This window comes from Arachis ipaensis, chromosome B2, assembly GCF_059453495.1.
Source record: "Arachis ipaensis isolate K30076 ecotype BB chromosome B2, ASM5945349v1, whole genome shotgun sequence".
Lineage (NCBI taxonomy): Eukaryota > Viridiplantae > Streptophyta > Magnoliopsida > Fabales > Fabaceae > Arachis > Arachis ipaensis.
This window is the reverse complement of record NC_142437.1, coordinates 30,475,146-30,493,970: the sequence shown is the minus strand read 5'-3', so window position 1 is coordinate 30,493,970 and position 18,825 is coordinate 30,475,146. Positions and strand designations below refer to the sequence as shown.

Here is an 18,825-nt window from a genome sequence, read left to right as displayed (position 1 = left end):
TATATTACAACTCAACAAATGTATCTCTCATCAGAAAATTAATTGAGTAAAATTTAGGAAGTTTAATTTTCTTTACAATTTTTATTATTTTATCTGAGATAGTTATTATATTCGTCGTAATATCACTTATTTCAAAAATTTAAATTGATAAAAAATATAACATGAATAGTTATATCTCTAACATCTATATTAAAATCGAAGTCTGACTGAACAGAATAAACAACTACAAGAAGAGAGAATGCATCGTAGCAAACTTGATGTATAAATTATGAGATACATTACATGTATACATTGCATTAGAACAATACATGTTCAAGGGCGAAAAAGACATTTTCATTATCATGGATAATAGCTCTCAGAATCGATATCACTATCGTTCAAATGCACATCCACAGTAGAGTGCAAATAAATTAATCACTCAGCTTGTAGACATCAATGAACTTCTGTATTGCATTGTGGTATTGAGTTCCCTGTATAAAGGACAAAGCACATACTATTCAACTTAGGAAGGTGGCTCACTATATCATCATATAAATACACATATCTAGAAGAAACATGCTAAGTACACATTAACCTTATAGATATGTGTATTTTCGAATAGAGTTTAATTTAAAAACTCAGAAATTTAAAAATAGAGTTTAATTTTACATGATCATCAAATCAAATTTATATATTTAGATGACTTTTTAAGTAGTGATTTTGAGAACTAATTACTTTTGATGATGTGACAACGATTAAATGTTTGTGTAAAACTATTTTCCATTATTGATGTATGAAAATTAAAATAAAAAATAAATAAATAATTAGCCGGTGCCACATTGTTCTATTCTAATGGCATAATAATAAGAAGTTGGTGACAGTCCATGCACTGCCAGAACTCTACATTCTTGTTAAATAAGTAATTTGGAATTTTTTGAGAACCCTTTGCAGCTTCAATACCCTCTTTTGTATGAATCTCCCATTGCAATTTGTACACCTTGGCATCAGCTAATCCTCACTAATTTTTAGCTGAAAGGCTTCAATGACCTGAAACAAACTTCGATTTTAGCGTGCTCCACAGCATACAATCATTTTCTCCAGGAATATATAGGGAAAATTTCTATCTTATTATAAGCAATAATGTTGAGCTAAAGATACAACTTCAAAATATGTGGTATAACCTCGTTCCTAAAATGAGCATTCTTGCATATCATAACGCTAAAAGTTCACGTACTAAAATTAATAATTAATATAGTTTATTCTACGTTAAAATATGTATAATATCAAAATCTTTAAGACTTCGTATTTAAAGTACACATACCTCAAGTAGCTGTTCATTTTTTAGAAGACTCGTCACTTTATATATTTGGTTATTTATTAGATATTCATATCTTAGCAACTTGGCATCTCGTGTTAAAAGTACTCTCCTCTCTGCGCGCTTGCTCTATTAACTCCCTGAATATAATTGAAGTTTCATCAGTAAAAATGATATAGGATCAGACCAACTGTCAGAACTCCTAAGGTAAAATCAACAACTAAAGAATAGAGAGGGTAAAGCGTACTGTATTTACAACCTTTGTTCATGCTTCTTTGAATAAGGAATTGCATCATCCATCCCAACACATCGTAAATGTTTAGCCAAGCCTTCAACTTGAGTAGTTTTCCTTCCCAGAATTATATTCAATTTATAAATACTAATAATTAATTCTAAAATTACAACAGCAACCCATTTTTTTCCGGGTAAAAGATTACAATAAAACACCAAAAGACAAATAATACAAGACAAGAGATAAACCTCATCATATGTTCTTTATTCCACAAGCAATTGGAATTTTATTATATCCATATTGAAGGAGGCATCAAATATTTAAAGTTAAAATGCTTGCCATAACATCACAAAGGAACTTTGGATATCCATCCCCTCCTACTGATGGATCCCAAGGTGGGATACCTTTCCAGTCATCAAAATTTTTCAAATGCTTTACATTGCTAATGCCATTAGTTGATGACCACTTTTTTGCTTTCTTTTTTGAGGTTTTGGGTCTTCTGTCAGACTCCTTTAACAAAATTCTATCACCATATTTTTTCACAATCTTCAAAAATTCATCTGAAGGTACAATAACCGAACATGGTGACTTTTGAATTGTTTTTTCAGTTGAAGGTATCACCTGACCAGCATCAGAACCAGTAGTAGCTCGAACAATTGATAAGGCTTCTCAAAATTACATTCCCAGGACATTATCATTCAAATCATGCTTTGCAAAAAGCTCTTTTAGCCCAACATTTTCATTTGAATTAGACAATGTGGTTGTCTTGAGAAGAAAATCTCCTGCAGTGACAATTTAAAAAACGTGATAAAAAAATTATATGTATAAGCCTCATGGATGGAGAACAGTTCATATTTCTAGAATAAGATTATAAATGAATGTATCCATAGCAATATAATGAAAAAAGTTTCTATACATATAAAGTGGATGGATGTAAGAAACAGTCATATGAACGGTCCATATTTGAGCAAAATATATGTTGCCAAATTAGAATATTAATTTGATTTCTGTTAAGTACTTAAGGAAAGTGAGAACTCACATCTTAAAAGTCAGCTGTTAAGCGAAAAAAATCACTTTTTTTTAATACAACATCAAGCATCCCATAATATATAATGTGGGACTTTGGGCACCTTATAATACTGATGCGTGAGTATCTTATACCCTTTTTCCACTTATTTTCTAGTTGTTTTCAGTTAGAATTTACTACGTTTTATATTATTTTAGTGCAAAAATCTTCTTTAGATGCTATTTTGAGTTATTTTAGTGCTTTTTATGATTTCAGATGAAATTCGAAACAATTTGACAAAGTTTAGAGCGAAAATGAGAAGATTTGGAGCTACCCCATTGGGCGCTAAACACCAAGCTGTCGTTTAGCGCCAGCAAGCCTTACAAAGCAGCAACACTCCTACCCTCTTTGGGCGCTATAGGAAGTCTAAAGTGAAGCCCATCAAGGAAGCATTTTCCAGTAAATTTAGCTTTTATTAGTTATCTTATCTTTTATTTTTGTAATTTTTATTTACAAATAATATCTTTTAGTTTTAGAATTTATTATTTTATTTTATTTTCAAATCAAATTAGGTTAGATATAAAAGGGAGGAGATTCACCCTTTAGTGAGATCTTCTCACTCCTGCACTTTGACACCTTTCAGAATCCTTGTTTTCTCTGTAAGTCATGAGCCACTAAACCTCCTTAGTTAAGGTTAGGAGCTCTGTTTATTTTTATGGATTAAAACTATTACTTTTATATTTTAATTAATGTACTGATTCAGTTTCAAGGATTACTTTCGTTCTTAATTTTATGAATCTGGGTAGAATGGGAGTATGACCCTTACTCTAGATGCATTCTTGTGACCCTTGGGAGAGGTTTTTCACTTGAGCACAGCTTGAAAGTAAATTCCTCCTAAATTGCTAATTACTTGAACTAATCTGGATATGTGACATATAATCCATTTTGTCTTGGGTAATTAGGGTTTTTGTGGCCATAAACTAGATTTGAACTTAATCCTATAATCGGAATCAAGTGACTAAGGGATTGGCGGTTGATGAAGGTTAGAGGAGACTAAATCACTAAGAGATTAGGGTTTAGTCAATTACAGTTTGCCATGAAATGAATCTTGCATGATTAAAATAGTTGGTAAGAGACCTTAATCCAAAAAAGTAAATATCTCCAATACCTTAACTGTTTCTCTCATTGATTTCTACACCAAACTCATTATTTGCTTTCTTTACTCTTGTTTTATTGTTTAATGCTTTTAAAACCCACAAAACTAATTTTTTCCATTCACCTGACTAAGCTAATCAGTTGACCATTGTTGCTCAGTTCCTCATTCCTCATCGGATCGACCATCACTTACCTGAAGTATTACTTGGACGATCCGGTGCACTTGCCGGTTTAGTTGTGGATATTCTCAAAATCCGCACCAAATACCAAGTCCCTACCAATTTTTTATTAGTATCCATGATTTGAAAATTAATTGTGGTTTTCAAAAATAGGTGAGAGAGAAAGTAGTTAGAAAGTTTTCAAAAAAAAAAGAAGAAAGAAAAAGGAAATAAAAAGAGAATAAGGTAAAACAAGTAACTAACTAATAAACAAGAATTAAAAACAAATTAAAAGATTTGATTTTTGAAATTTAATTTTAAAAGAAAGTAAAGACTTGGAATTTAAAAGTTTTAAATTTAGAAAGAAGATAAGATAGGAAGGACTTAAAGTAAGAAGATGTGATAAAGAATTGAAAAAGAATTGAAAAGATAAGATTTGAAATTTGATTTTGGAAAAAGATTTGATTTTGATATTTGAAATTTAAATTTTAAATTTTGAATTTTGAAATTGAATTTTAAGATTTGAAATTAAAGTAAGATAAGATAGGATTTTTGAAATTTAAAGAAAGATAAAAAAATAAGATAAAGATTTGAAAAAATAAAATTTAAAATTTAAACTTTACTAATAAGAAAAAACCAAACTTTAAAATTTTAAATTAAGATAAAAAAAGATAACAAGATTTTCGAAAATTTAAACAAAGATAAAAGAAAAAAAAATTGGATTTTCAAGTTTTAAGGAAAAAGAAAAACAACTAAGAGATACCAAACTTAAAAATTTAAGATCCAAGGACACCAATTTTCGAAAATTTAAAAGAAAACACAAAAAGACACCAAACTTAAAATTTTTAAAATCAAACAAGAAAAATAACCAAGAACAATTCGAACACAATGAAAAACACTCAGGAACAATTTTCGAAATTTTTATGAATACAAGGGGGACACCAAACTTAAAAACTGACACAATACTCAAATAAAAGACAAAAATTACTAAAGAAAGGAAAAGAGTTTTGAAAAATTTTTGCAAAAGAAAACAAAAGACACAATTAAAAGAGTAACTAAAACTTGAAGAATACCTAATCTAAGCAACAAGATAGTCTGGTAGTTTGTCAAACTCGAACAATCTCCGACAACAGTGCCAAAAACTTGGTGCGCAAAATTGAACCCGCACAACTGAACTGGCAAATGCACCGGGTCGTCCAAGTAATACCTCAGCTGAGTGAGGGTCGAATCCCACGGAGATTGTCGAATTGAGCAAACAATGGCTATATTGTCAATCTTAGTCAGGCGATTAGAAAAGATGGTTATTTGTTTAAGAAGCATAAACAAAATAGTAAAGGAAACGAGATACCGAATTAGTGTAAAAGTAATGATAGATATTCAGTTAAGGCTTTGGAGATGAGTATTCTTTCCGAATTAACTTTTCTTACTATCTACTTCGATAACGAATGATTCATTCAACGGCAGCCGTAATTGACTAACTCATGTAGCATCCTCATCAAGTTAGTCTCTTCTAAACCATAGCAGTTCACCATATCCGAGCAACTCATGTAGCATCCTTATCAAGTTAACTCATGGCTTCCCACTATAGTCGAAGGTGAAGACCTAAGCAAACCACTCTCCTTCGCGATCTGATAAACCCATATTTCATGAGTTCTTTTGTGCTTAATTAGAGTGATTTATTCAACTCTTCACCTACTTAGTCACATTAATTGCATGGTTTTACTTTCCCTTCCTTATTATGTCATATTGTGAAAAACATGTTTCCTAAGCTTTAAAATTAATTAATTTAATTACCTTTATTTCCAATCGATGCCGTGATTAGTGTGTTGAGTAGTTTCAGATTTTCTAAGGCAGAATGACTTAAAGGATGGAAAAGGAAACATACAACAATGGAAGGAGAAAGCAAAACGAGCTTTAAAGGAACTGGTATCCACGCGATCGCATGGATGACGTGATCGCGTGCCAAGCACGAATCAGCAGCGATGCGGCCGCATGACTGACGCGACCGCGTGGCAAGGAAAAGCTCCGAATGACGCGACCGCGTGACCCACGCGGACGCGTGACAGAGGCCACGCACCAGAAATTACAGAATACGCCCCCAGCGAATTCTGAAGCCTTTTTTGGCCCAAATCCAAGTACAGACAGCATAGACCAGAGGTTATAAAGTGTGGGAATGCTTCCATTCAAAGCAGAGCTCGCATATTTTTACCTTTCAATGATTTAGATTTAGTTGAGAGGGAGATCTTCTCTCTCTCTCTTTTAGGATTTAGGATTTCTTCTTGTTTTAAGAGTAACTCTGGATCCCAGGTTTAATGTTCTTTTAGTATTACTTCTATTTATTTATTCCAACATTTGAATTGATTATTATAATTTGATTTATGAATTCTCCCATGTTACAGACTATTATTTGAATTAATGATAATTGAGGTATTTTCAGTTTATGATTGTTTTCTTTGATTTAAGTTACCATTGCTTCCCATCTAAGGACCTCTTTATTATTCCAGCAATTTTACTTTTTCCCCTTTTGGTTCTGGTTAAGAATTTAGTAACTCAACAGTTATTAAACTCAACACAATTGATAATCGTGATCTTGCTAATTGAGCTGAACTTGAGTAATCCCAACCTTTTCTTAGGAGATAAATAGGATTCAAAGGTCAATTTAATTAGTCCCTTGACTTTCCCTTGCCCTGGTAAAGGTTGACCAAGTGGAGTTTAGATTCAACTTTCATTATTGTTGAGAGAGATAAATAAGTTGGACCTCTAATTTCTCTTATCTTGCCAAAAGTTGTTTTACAGTTATTATTTATTTTTAATTACCGTTTAATTCACTCGTCATTTAAATTACTTGTTTCTCACCTTCTAAACCCCGATTACAACTTTTATAACCAATAATAAGAACATACTTCCTCGCAGTTCCTTGAGAAGACGACCCGAGGTTTGAATACTCGGTTAACAATTTCTAAAGGGGTTTGTTACTTGTGACACCCAAAACGTTTGTATGAAGGGACTTTTGAAGGTTTAGAAACTATACTTGCAACGAGGATTTATCCGCAATTTTTTAGATCATGCAAAAGTTCTCTCGTCAAAATGGCGCCGTTGCCGGGGAACTGCTAACGTGTGCCTTATTATTGGTTATTGTAAATATTTTTCTTTTGCTTGTTTATTTACTTTTGTTTTTTCTTTTTTATCTTTATTTGCTATTATGAACTCTCACCCCTCTCGCTTTGAGTTTGGTTCTAATATTATTAAAGGAAATAGAAGTTACAGCAGGAATGTGCATCAAGGTCAGACCAATCAAGGATGGATGGAACCAAGAGGATCTAATCAACCCTTTTGGCAGCAACACCCTCCGAGATATCATGGACAAAGACCATTCCACCGTGCATACCCAGCTGAAAGGCATGGTGGACAACCTTGTAACTACCAACAAGTCCCACCCCGTGCATATGAACCATCTTTTCAACATAACCTCGAACCACCACACTCACAAGCTTTTCTTCACCATTCGCCATCATATGATCCTTCCTTACCCCAATACCAATCCAATCGTTCCCAATCATCACCACTTTCGTTTGTATCATGTCCAAGTCTGGAAAACCGCGAAGCAAAGGATCGCCTAAAAGAAACAGTAATTAAATTTCAAACAACCGTTCAACAACTGGAGCAAGCACTAATTCAATGGGCCACCAGGCGCTCAAATATACAAGGATCAACCACAGCTCCATGTGGACAACCCAATGAAGAGCGTAGCATGAAAGAAATACTAGAGACTCCAGTGAACAAGACAGAAAATGAATTCGTACTAGAACAAGTGGAAGAAGCTGTCATTGTTCAAGAAGAAGAATTGGTTGAAGATCTAGGCGATGCTGAACTTCCTTGGGAATCCAGAATTGAGGAAAACTCCGTCCAAGATGCCAAAGTTAATGCTAAGGAGGATACCGTACAATCTCCAAGGCAAGTCGTTTACGAAGAATCAGACGGAATAATCCAAGAAGCAAATTTCCTTGATGATGATAGTCACAAGTCTAGTTCTCCTAGTGATGAACTTGCGTCCGCAAGTGAATTCTCTGAGATCGAAGAATCTCCCCCAAGTGAATATGAAGATGATGCGGAGGTAGATTTCTCTCAACCTCCAATCTATGACTCGAGTGATGAGGAAGACATAGAAGACTTTGACCAGGATACAGATACAATTGAAGATCTTTGCAAGGAAGTGGAAGAATTCACAGAAGAACACAAGGAAACGGAACTTGCAGAACCACCAAAAACACCTATCCCAAGGCCATTACCACCCAATACAAGCTTCAAGTGGGTACAATCCTTAACTTATAATTTTACTTATTCACTTGAATATGGTTTGCTTGAAACAGATGGCCAACTTAGAGCTCTCTACGGCTTTAAGAGTAAGAGGGAATTGGCTCGTATTCAGAGCTGGTGCACCAGGTTCAATAAGGTTCCACGCTTCACCTCGAAGTACACGGATTGGTATCATGCTCAATTGCACGGATCACAGAGAACGTTTGGTCACCACGGTGAGATTCTACTTTTTAAACCGCCCGGATGGAGACATGTAGACCAAGATGGAGGCGGATTTAAACGCAAGGCTTGGAATCCTGAGGTTTATTCTGACATTTGTTACCCCAGGAGCCTAAAAATTTATTTGAAGCTGCTCAGAAGCTTTACATGCCTAGTTTGGGACCCCGGAGGCTATTGGCATTCCAAGCACTGGTGGAAATTTTTGGACGAATTTAAACACAAACCACCATAACAGGATACTCTTCCAATGTCCAACTTAAGGACTTTAACTAAAAGTGCTAGGTGGAAGACAACCCACCATGGTATGGTTGCTTCTTTTTCAACTTATTTCTTGTTAATTGCTTTCATTTTTCCTTTTTCATTTTAATTTATTAAACCTGGAATCATGCATAAGCATTCATGACAGTCATTGCATTCTGCATTTTTCATGCATATAAAAAAAAGGGTTGCACGACGCGACCGCATGCCCCATGCGATCGCGTCGTATCACGCAAAACACCACCCATGCGACCGCGTGAACCACGCGGCCGCGTGATATATATATCGGCGTAAGGATCCAACGAACAGAAAGTTAGGCTGGAATCGTGCGGCCCTTGTGCGTTTCGCACAAATTAGCCCACGCGATCGCATACCCCATGCGATCGCGTCACTTACCCAATACCAATCCCATGCGACCGCGTGAGCGACGCGATCGCGTCGCATGGATTGCACATCACCCCAAAAAGGGGACAGAGAGTTGCGCTAAGACGGCGCTGGAGTCGTGCATTTAGCACAACTTCCAGCGACGCGATCGCGCGGCCCACGCGATCGCGTCACCCTTCTTACCCCCCTCTCATGCGATCGCGCACCCCACGCGATCGCGTCACTCCCATTTTCGTCCCAACCACGTGACCGCGTGCCCCACGCAGCCGCGTGGATTCGAAAATATAACCCCCCCAACCCGCGAACCCTATCAGTCGCGAGCCCCCCCACCCCCAACCCTCTTCTCCCTCTCTGCTCCCTCTCCCTCCAACACCACCCAGCACCACCCAGCCGCTACCGCCGGCCACCCAGACGCCGCCGCCACCCCATACGCCGCCGCCCTAACCCCCTCCCCTCCCCTCCCTTCTTCTCCCTTCCTCTTCTCCCCTTCCCTCTCCGCCACTGCCTCCGCGACCACCGCCCCGCACCCCCGCCACCCAGCCGCGCCCCCTCTCTCTCCGCCACCCAACCGCACCCCCTTCTTCTATCACCAATCCAAAACCCTCGCTGCCACTGCCCCGTCAGCCGCCACCGCGTCGCCGTGCACCACCACCACGCCGGACGCCGCCGCATCCACTTTCTTCCCTGTTCCACTCCTTCCGCTTACCAGGTTCCGCAACACGCAACCCTTTTTATCCGTTCGTCACTTTTTTTTTATTCCATTTATGTTCATGATTAGGATAGCTAGACTTGCATGTTGTAGTGGATTTTTAGGTTGTTAGGTAGCTTAGGCTGTGGTTAGTGGATCTAGGTCTGTTTACTTGCACTGTTCTTACTTCTGTTTTATCCTATGTGCAAATCTGTTGCTGCTATAATCATGATTCATATGCTGCCTTCTTGTATGTTGCTACTGTTTACATTGAGTTTTTATGTTTATTTTATATCTATGTACATGCAGCTTGCTTTCTTTTAATTCATATGACCTGATCTGATTGTTGTTTATTTTCCGGGATAATCCATTTTTAGCCGGAATGCTGCCCAAATTTAAAAAAAAAATTGTTTTCATTCTTGTTTTGGTTTGGCAACTCTATTTTATTCTGCTTTCCCCAAACCATTTCATGAATGCTAGGGCCACTTTCTTATCCTCTTTTGATTTCCTGGTTCATAACATGCATTTGTGATTCACTGATTCCAATTTCTGATTTCTTTATTTCTATTCGAATCAGCATCACCCTGTTTTCTTTATTCGATTATGAGTACTTCTATTCTTACTTGTGAATCCTTGTTATATGGAATTTTCTATGCCACTTACTTTCCTAACTCACTGATTTTAATTTACTAATTTCTTTTTCAACTCTTAACCATTCTAACCCTTTTGATCCCTTTTCTAATTATTTTCACTTTCCTCTAACTTTCTAACCATGGCATATTGCTTATTTTCTTTCCATTTAACATTAATTCAATCCCATTCCAATTACTCATTTTCCTTATTTTATTTCTCCCTTACCGCTTTGAGTTTCCTTTGTTTAATTGCCTATTTGCTTTCCTATTTTTTTTATCCATTCCTGGTTTTCTGTTTTTCAGGATGTCTGCCTCACAAAGGAAAGGCAAAGGCAAGGCCACTGGCAAGCGCAAGAGAGGAGATTCCTCCCAGTCCATCATTTCTCTAATGCACGATTCATCATGGCGGGAGAAGAACTTCACACAGCAAGAAAAAGCTGACCAGCTGCTCCCTTCGACTGATCTTATAAAATTTGCAAACCGGTACTGTGAGCTGAAGTACCCGACTTTTGCAAACTCCAGAAATCTATACCTGGAACGTACCTTGAAGATTCCAGAAGCCCTCCAGCAATACACTACTGAGCAAATTAAGCAAAGGGGCTAGTTCTTTCTGGAGAGACAACTGACAGAGGTCAATGCATCTTGGGTCAGGGAATTCTATTGCAACTACTACCTTACTACCCTTGATGCAGTGAACCTGAGGGGAAAGCAAATTCTGGTCACTGAGGAGGCCATAGAGACCATTCTCCAGCTCCCAGCCAAATCCGATCAGCCAGATGGTTATGCACAGGCTGAGGAGGACATGGGCCAGATGCAGTTTGATTGGGATGCTGTGAAGGCACGGATTGCTCTCGACCCTGCTGTTCCTTGGGAGATGGGTCAGAACACCACTATGCCTCGAGGGATCAAGAGAGTGTACTTGAATGATGAGGCTCGACTATGGCATCAGATCTTGAGCAATTATGTGATGCCGAGTACTCATGAGACTGAGATCCCGGTTGCCATGATCACCCTCCTCTGGTGTGTTCTGGAGGGTAAGGACCTGTACTTGCCTCGTTTTATCCGGCATTATATGGCCAGGGCCCACGTCCGAGGCACCCTCCCCTTTTCTTATCTGGTTACACGGCTATGCCGTCAGGCTGATGTGGGAGGATGCCGATGAGTGACCACCAGCAGCGGACTGCAGGAGGATCATTCCTCATAGTAGAAACTTGCTTTGGGCTACAGACCACCACCTGTCACTGCTCCTGATGAGACAGCCCCTCCGTCTGCTGGACCTTCTTCATCCACAGCTGCCCCAGCTGCCCCTGCTGCCACTACTGCACCTCCACCCGCCTCTGAGCCAGTTTATCGCCTCGTGCACCATCTTTTCCGCCAGCTTGATCAGATGGAGCACCGTAACAGGCGCCGGTATGAGAGATTGGAGCGCCGCAGCAGGCGACGCTATTCCCATCTGAAGCTGATGATCAGACAGGGCGCCGACATCCCCTCCGAGCCCGACACCCCTTCAGAGCCATCAGAGGAGGAGGAGGATGAGCACGAGGAGGAGACTCATTCCCAGGCGGAGACTCATCAGCAGGCAGCCACAGAGCAGACTGCCCCGCATCAGGAGGTTATGCCCCAGTTTGAGGCTGCAGATCCGGAGATCCCGATCCAGTCAGTCTCCCCTCTACAGCAGCCAGACTCTCAGCCCACCACCGCCACAGAGACCCCAGCTACCATCCCTACCAGTGATGACACTCCTTCACACCCGGCTTGATTGAGCATCGAGGACGATGCTTCATTTTAAGTGTGGGGAGGTCGCCATCTCTGGCGTTTATTTTGGTGAACTACTACATACTTTTTCTTTTATTTTGGATATTTTTCTGTATTTTTCTCTTTTTCTTTTATTGTTATTTTCCGAGTACTTATACATTGCTACTTGTGTATTTTACTCTATTTTTTGCATTTTGCATTTTTTTTGTTCATATTTTAGTTATTTAGCTCATTTTAGTCATTTAGTTTAGTTTGCAATTCTGATTTATTAGTGGATTAATTAGTATAGTTTACCCTTTTTTTAGCATAAAGATAATATAGTTTAAATAGAAAAATATAAAAAGGAAGTAAACTAGAAACTTTAACAGAATCAAAACAACCCACACCTTGTATATATAGCATTACATGTTAGTTGACAACATTTCATCAAGGAGGAACATTAAAACTTTAAAAGCTACCCTAAATAATTTTTTTCAAGAGAATAATGGGAATTTTTAACTAAACCTGCATACAATATATAAATGATATATGATGCTTGAGTTAGAGAACACACAGCCTGTGAGTCTTGAGCTTAAATTGTATGGTTGCATTCAAACCATAATTTCATTTCTGTGTGTTATATTTCTTTTTATTCTGATGTTCTTTCCTTTGCTTTAATCTATATGTCCAATTATAGAATATAGAATAGATACATACCAAGAGAATGATTGAGGCCATCAGTTGATTTTAGCTCACTCACCCCCAAATTAGCCTGCCTTTTACATCACCTTTGTTAGCCCCCTTGAGCCTATTAAAACCCCTTTATTCTATTTAGCCAAATTACTAGCCTTAAGCAGAAAAACAAAAGAAAATCCCAAGTGAATCCTTGGCTAGCTTAAGATAGAAAATCATGAATAGAGTTAAATGTGGGAAACCTTTTGGGAACATGGATGATAGAACCAAAAAGGTAGAAAAAGTAAAAAGGAATAAAATAAAATTTGGGAAGCATGCTCATGAGAAAATCTAAGTAATTTAATTATCATGTGCATTAAAAAAAAGTTATTTTTCAGCATCTAAATAAGAGGGAATACAAAAAGGAAATTCCCCAATGAAAATAATGCACATGGAATAAAAAAATAAATTAAAAAGTGAAACATGAGCATGTAACAATAAGTGGGAAATATGGGAAAATAGGTAAAGAAATTTTATTTTACTAAATATGTATGTTAGGTGAGATCTTAGTCTAATTAAGGATTCACTTATTAGCTCACTTAGCCTTATACATATATCCTTACCCTTTGCCTTGACCCCATTACAACCTTAATTAAAGACCTCATGAGTTTTGGTATGACTATATTCTATAATTGTTGATTGGTTAGATGAAGAACAAAGTTATAGAAAGTAAGAATAAAAAGAAAAAAATAGAGTGAATAAACCCAATAAACACTGAGTGACTAGAGAGTAAACACAAAATCCAGTGAGGGTTCAATAACTCATCAACATATATATGTACTTAAATTACTAATTGTTTTGCAAGTTTGTACAAAGTTTTCTTTCCCATCTCATTTGCTAAAATGCTTTATTATTTAAGGGTTAGCTATATATATATATATATATATATATATATATATATATATATATATATATATATATCCTTGAGAATGTGAATTAACTTAGCTACATGTAAGCTTTATATATGAGTAGATGAACTAGAATTGCATGACCCATTAGGTAGATGCATTTAGCATAGGTTGCATTTCATAACATTTCATCACTTTAACCTTAATTATTTACCTTGGATTTAGCATGAGGACATGCTAGTGTTTAAGTGTGGGGAGGTTGATAAACCCATATTTCATGAGTTCTTTTGTGCTTAATTAGAGTGATTTATTCAACTCTTCACCTACTTATTCACATTAATTGCATGGTTTTACTTTCCCTTCCTTATTATGTCATATTGTTAAAAACATGTTTCCTAAGCTTTAAAATTAATTAATTTAATTACCTTTATTTTCATTCGATGCCGTGATTAGTGTGTTGAATAGTTTCAGATTTTCTAAGGCAGAATGACTTAAAGGATGGAAAAGGAAACATACAACAATGGAGGAGAAAGCAAAACGAGCTTTAAAGGAACTGGTATCCACGCGATCGCATGGATGACGCGATCGCGTGCCAAGCACGAATCAGCAGCGACGCGGCCGCATGACTGACGCGACTGCGTGGCAAGGAAAAGCTCCGAATGACGCAACCGCGTGACCCACGCGGATGCATGACAGAGGCCACGCACTAGAAATTACAGAATACGCCCCCAGCAAATTCTGAAGCCCTTTTTGGCTCAAATCCAAGTACAGATAGCATAGACCAGAGGTTATAAAGTGTGGGAATGCTTCCATTCAAAGCAGAGCTCGCATATTTTTACCTTTCAATGATTTAGATTTAGTTGAGAGGGAGATCTTCTCTCTCTCTTTTAGGATTTAGGATTTCTTCTTGTTTTAAGAGTAACTCTGGATCCCAAGTTTAATGTTCTTTTAGTATTACTTCTATTTATTTATTCCAACATTTGAATTGATTATTATAATTTGATTTATGAATTCTCCCATGTTACAGACTATTATTTGAATTAATGATAATTGAGGTATTTTCAGTTTATGATTGTTTTCTTTGATTTAAGTTACCATTGCTTCCCATCTAAGGACCTCTTTATTATTCCAACAATTTTACTTTTTCCCCTTTTGGTTCTGGTTAAGAATTTAGTAACTCAACAGTTATTAAACTCAACACAATTGATAATCGTGATCTTGCTAATTGAGCTGAACTTGAGTAATCCCAACCTTTTCTTAGGAGATAAATAGGATTCAAAGGTCAATTTAATTAGTCCCTTGACTTTCCCTTGCCCTGGTAAAGGTTGACCAAGTGGAGTTTAGATTCAACTTTCATTATTGTTGAGAGAGATAACTAAGTTGGACCTCTAATTTCTCTTATCTTGCCAAAAGTTGTTTTACAGTTATTATTTATTTTTAATTGCCATTTAATTCACTCGTCATTTAAATTACTTGCTTCTCACCTTCTAAACCCCGATTACAACCTTTATAACCAATAATAAGAACATACTTCCTCGCAGTTCCTTGAGAAGACGACCCGAGGTTTGAATACTCAGTTAACAATTTCTAAAGGGGTTTGTTACTTGTGACACCCAAAACGTTTGTATGAAGGGACTTTTGAAGGTTTAGAAACTATACTTGCAACGAGGATTTATCCGCAATTTTCTAGACCACGCAAAAGTTCTCTCGTCACGATCCTACTCAAAATACCACAGACAATGTCAGATCTTTTGGATCAGGGAACGCTGCTTCTCAGACTCTAGCCTTAACACCACAGAAACCTCAGTAACCCATGGTCAACAGGATTATATGTCACGTATCCAAAGTCGCCCAAGCACGCTCTTGGAATCCGCAGTGCACTCTCTCACTGTGGTTCAATGCTATCCGGGTCAGGACTCACATGGAACCCATGTAAAACAAGGATGATTGTCATGGGTCATCCTCAATTCACGAGATGAAGAACGAAAATGCACAAGAGAATGGAATCAAACATGCATTAAAATAGAAACAGCAATATTATTAATCCATGAGAATCAGCAGAGCTCCTAACCCTAACTTAGGAGGTTTAGTTGCTCATGCTTTACAGAAGTTATGTAAATCATGAAGTATGACTAGACTAGAGGTATGAAAATCCATCCTAAACATGGGTGATCTTTCCCTTTAAATACTAATCTAATAACTAAGAAGTACAAAAAGTATGACTAGAATAGAGGTGCGAAAATCCATCCTTGGGCCCACTTTGGTTGAGTTCTTGGATTGAGTTTGGCATCCAACTTTGAGGAATGGGCATTGAACGCCCATTAGGGGGTGATTGGTGCTGCCTTTTTTTCTTGGTCGGCGTTGAATGCCCCAAAGGGGGTGGTTCTTGGGCGTTCAATGCTGGCTTGTCTCCTTAGAGCGTTGAACGCCAGGCAGGGGGTAGCTCCAAAAATGTTCATTTGAGTGCATGAAGGTCAGAATCTGACAGCATCTGCTACGCTTTTCTTGCCTCTGAATTAGACTTTGCCAAAGCTCCTCAATTTCAGCCAGAAATTACCTGAAATCTTCAAAAAACACAACAACTAAAACAATATGAAAATGATGCCAAAAAGTGTATAAAATATCCACTCATCAGTAGAGAACCAAAATTCTCTCACTTTCCCCCTCCTCCAACAAAGCAAGCTTCATTGGCGGCAACTACGACTACTACTTATCCCATAACACCTTCACACACCGAGCACAACAACATTTGGCATCTTAGATTAGGACACATACCCATGCATAAATTGAGTTTACTGAAGAAATATTATCTTTTCATAGATTATATTGCCTCAAAACTTCCTTGTGACTCATGCCATTTTGCAAAATAAAAGAAATTATCTTTTGACTGTGGTGGATGGCAAGAGCAGATTCACTTAAATTTTTTATTTATGAAAACCAAATCTGAGGCATCACAAATTGGTTATTAATTTTGTGAATTTTATCAGAGTATAATTTGAAAAACAAGTTAAGTGTATAAGGATTGACAATGGGCCAGAATTCACTCTAAAATCTTTTTTTTGCATCAACTGACATTTTACACCAAACTCCTTGTGTAGAAACACCAGAGCAAAATGGAATTGTAGAGCGAAAATACTAGCACATTTTAGGTGTTGCTAGAGCACTGTTATTTCAATAAGGAATGCCACATTATTTTTAGTAATACGCAGTTACTCACGCTATTCACCAAATTAATAGGATGCCCAGCACTAAACTGGATAATGCTAGTCCTTATAAGCTTTTGTATGCTAACTTACCTGACCTTTCATATTTAAGAGTATTTGGTTTTCTTGCATATGCCTCCACATTAACAAATTCAAGAACAAAATTAGACCCAAGAACCAGGAAAATAACTTTTCTTGGTTTTAAATTAGGAGCAAAGGGTTTTTCGACTTATTGATTTAAAATCAAAAGAAATTTTCATATCTAGAAATGTAACTTTCTATGAAACTCATGTTCCATTTTCACATTCCACTAGCACTAATATTCTTGTGGTACCCACTCGTACTCCACAATGCATTGATCTTTTTCAATATGATATACCATCCACATATCATTTGCAATCAACTACACATACCAAACTCACAGATTTAAATGAACATTTCTCAAGTTCAATGTACTCACCAAATTTTTCACACACCATTGTACCAATTACCACACCATACATTAAAAATGCACCTGCATCACAAAACTATGACATCACACATGACTGCATCACTAGAAAATATGAAAGAGTTAAAAAATCACCTGCTTATTTGAAGGACTACCATTGTATGATAACCCATGCAGCTCACTCTAGCAACTTTGTCAACTCTAACTCTTTATATCCTATCTCATAACATTTGTCATGTGATAAACTAACCCCAAAATATAAGTCCCTTTCTCTAGCCATCATCTTAAATATAGAACCTAGTACTTATGAGGAAGTGGTGGAAGAAAAGCAATACAAGCTGAAATGATAGCTCTAGATCAGAACAGAACTTGGTGTCTCACTGAACTTCCAAAAGGCAAGAAGGCTATGGGTTGTAAATGGATTTTTTGGGTAAAATTCAATCTCGATGGCACCATAGAAAGGCACAAAGCAAGGCTAGTTGCAAAAGGATTCACTCAAGTACAAGGAGTGGATTACGGTGATACTTTTAGTCCAGTTGTCAAAATGACTACTCTATGAGTAATGTTAGCATTAGCAGCTGTAAGTATAATATCCACACTTAATTGGCTCCAAGATCACTCATTCTCATAAGTAATAGGGATAAGTATTGTTTTGGTCCCTTACGTTAAGGGTCGGAATCGAAATCGTCCCTCTTCTAATTTTGGATTTAAAATCATCCTTAACGTATTTTTTTGGTATTAAAATCGTCCTTTTTGTTAAAATTTTTAATTTAATTCCTAAACTACCCCTATTCCTATTTTAATAATAAAATATATTAAATTAAAAAAAAAAACAAAACGCGTGTTTGGGGAGGGGAGGGGGAAGAAAACGCGTGGGTGGGGGGGTATACGAAGGTGCAGGGGGAGGGGAGGGGAGGGGAAGGGAAGGGAAGGGGGGAGGGGGATGGAGCCGGGGAGGGAGCAGCTCGCTGCTGGATTGCGAGTGAGGGGGTCACGGGCTTGGAGCCGCCGCGTCTTCATCACCACCGCGTCCTCGCCGCGCTGCCGCCGTCGTCCTCACCACGCTACCGGGGGTGAAGAGAGAAAGAAGGGGGGAGAAACAGGGAGGTCGCCGCCGTGACCTCCTCGTCGTCGTTGGCTTCCGCTCCGCTGCTGGTCGCCGCCTCGCCGCTGCTGCTCGCCGCTGCTGCTCGCCGCCTCTGCTTCTTGCTTCGCTGCTTCGTCTTCTGCTTTTTCTGCTTCTTGATTTGTTGAATCATTGTTGGTTTTGAGTTGTTGATTTTCTTGATTTCTGAATTTCTTGATTTCTGAATTATTTGCTGTTGATGGAAGAATTGTTGCTGTTGATTTCTGAATTGTTACTTTCTGTTTATGATTTGTTGATTTTCTGTTTTTGCTTCTCTGTGTGGAGGTGGAGGTGGGGGGAAGGGCAGACGGGGAGGGGGCGGGTGGGGACGCTGGGTGGGGGGAAGGGGGAGGGTGGGGGTGGGGGTGGGGGGAAGGGGAGGGGGAGGGGG

At 37.9% G+C, this 18,825-nt stretch overlaps 1 pseudogene; it reads right to left on the bottom strand.

Annotated features, from left to right (window-relative positions):
• Positions 1-410: 410 nt before the first annotated feature.
• Positions 411-18,567, bottom strand: LOC107627105 (uncharacterized; annotated as a pseudogene).
• Between the last annotated feature and the right edge of the window lie 258 nt (positions 18,568-18,825).